We start from the raw sequence: 2,498 nt of genomic DNA, 5'->3' as shown, positions 1-2,498 counted from the left end.
ATACGAATGAAACAACATTGGTAACATCAAACATCACTCAACACATATACATACAAGATAAATCTAGTTATTTCCCTTACAACGACGTATAAGCAAAGAACAAATATTATATCACATCACTAAAAATTTCCCTATAACATAAAAACATTTATCAAAACCATAAATCAATCATGTGTTACAATATAACCGGTCCCCCCTTACCTGGTGTCGTACTATTTTTTTTTTGTTTCCAAAACCACCAAGAAAGCTTCAGAACGTCACCGATGGTTCTCCTATTTTTGATGCCTCTCTCTGCTCTATTTTCTCCAAGAAAATGTTTTTTCTCTCTCTTATATTTCTAATTTTCGTTTTTTGCATTTGGGGTAACAAAATGCCAACCTTTTTTCACTCTTATCCTTTTTATCCTCTTCTATTCTATCTGTATCCTCTTAAAATAATATTATAAAAAGTAATATATGTTTATTGATAAAAAATATAAAAATTTGTGATAAAAAAATTTTGTCTTAAAAAAATTAATTATTAATGTGAACAATTTCTTTTATTAATATTTTATTATTAAATAACATTTTCTTGGCAAAACAAAGCAGTTGAACGAAAACTAGAGAAGAGAAAAGAGTAGATACAGTTCTCACAGTTAACTAAACCGAAACTGTTATAAATTCAGTTTTTAAAAACTGAACCATAAAATAGTATACTGAACTTTTTAGTAAAAGTTGATCAGTTTTTTTTAGTATAATATAGTACAGTACAGTTCAATTATTTTTGCCCAGCCCTAGAAGCAAGCATTTCGATTTCTTGAAGAAGATCTATGGCATATTTTCATTAAGACAAGTGTATTCCTTTTGGACTCCTCGCTACCTTAAAACCAAGAAAATAGGTTCAATCCCTAAGGTTTTTTATCTTAAAATTTTGGTCTAAAAGGGCGGTTATGTGTTTATTTCATAGTCATCACTAGCTAGTACAACATCATCAACATATACTAAGAGGATGGTATTTTAGAGTTGGCAATTTTAGCAAAGAGAGAATGATCTGTATTAGTTTGTTTATAACCATGAAGTGAAAGAAAAGTTGATAGTTTATTGTACCATTGATGGCTAGCCTACTTAAGCCCATACAAAGACTTGTTTAACCTACAGACTTGATTATTTCATACTGTTTGAAGGCCTGGTGATAATTCCATGTATATTTGTGTAGAAAAGCGTTATTAATGTCTAGTTGTTGAAGATGCCAGTTTTCTATGGCAGCTAGTCCAAGCAACACATGAACAGTCATTATCTTTGCAACATGTGATAATGTATCGAGGTACTCCAATCCTTCTCGCTGTGTATGCCCCTTTGCAACAAGGCACACCTTGTACTTATCAATATCTCCATTGGCTTTGTATTTTATTTTATACACCCATTTGTACCTTATGGTAGATTTGTTACTAGGGAGTGTTATAATGGTCCGAGTATGGTTTTTGTTAAGAGCAAATATTTCATCATTTATAGCAGAGTGCTACTTACTACATCTAACAACTTCCTCAAACATATTAGTTTCTTTGTTATTATTAATAGAACAAATCAAATGCTTAAAATAAGAGGATAACTTATCATGAAATACAAAGTTCTTTTAATTAAGTATGTCCAACTCTTCCTAGTTCAGTCATCAACAAACAATGGAAAATACATGTTGTCCCCAAATGTTTCTGTCTGAATTGGACCACAAACATTTGAGTATATCACTCCCAATTTCTCTGTTGTCTTTTGGGTCAAATATTTATGAAAACTTCCCCTGGTTTGCTTACACTGAATGCACTCCTTACACACTGTTTCTGGTATGCTAACCATAGGTAAGCCATTCACCATATCTTTTTGGCTTAATTGAGATAGATCTTTGAAATTTAGATGTCTAAACCTGAGATGTCAACCATTCTGCACTGTTTTCTGATGCAACAAAACATTGGTGCTTGAGTGCATTCATCACCACCCGAAAAGTCCTATTTTGTGACAAATGAGCTTGAATAATGAGTGTCTTGCTCTGATAAAAAATGCCGAGACAAATTGTCCTCCATTTTTATCACAAACCCTTTTTGAAGCAGTTGGCCTAAACTAAGTAGGTTGGTATTTAAGCCTGACACATAGAACTTTTTTAATCACTACTTCTCTTCCATCACCATTCCTTAAGACCATCCTTCCAGAACCTTCTGTTATTAGTCTTCTGTCGTCAACATATTTATTTTTTTGCTGCATAGCTTTTTGAATTTTCACAAACCACTCGTTCCTCCCAGAAATGTGTGTGGAATAACCAGAATCCAGTTTGTTAGCAAAATGATGAAGATGAAATTTTGATGATGTCCAATTCAAGTCAAGAGATATCAAGATTCAAGAACATCCTTTGAAGACTTGTTATGTTATAAAAAGCTTTTGTAATAATTGTAGTTTGATGTTTAGGACTTAGATTTTTAGTAGGTTTTGATTCCATGTACTTTCATATTGTGTATTTGATATTCAATATCA

This window comes from Vigna radiata, chromosome 8 (genome assembly GCF_000741045.1).
Source record: "Vigna radiata var. radiata cultivar VC1973A chromosome 8, Vradiata_ver6, whole genome shotgun sequence".
Lineage (NCBI taxonomy): Eukaryota > Viridiplantae > Streptophyta > Magnoliopsida > Fabales > Fabaceae > Vigna > Vigna radiata.
The sequence above is the reverse complement of the archived record's forward strand: the minus strand, read 5'-3'. Positions refer to the sequence as shown.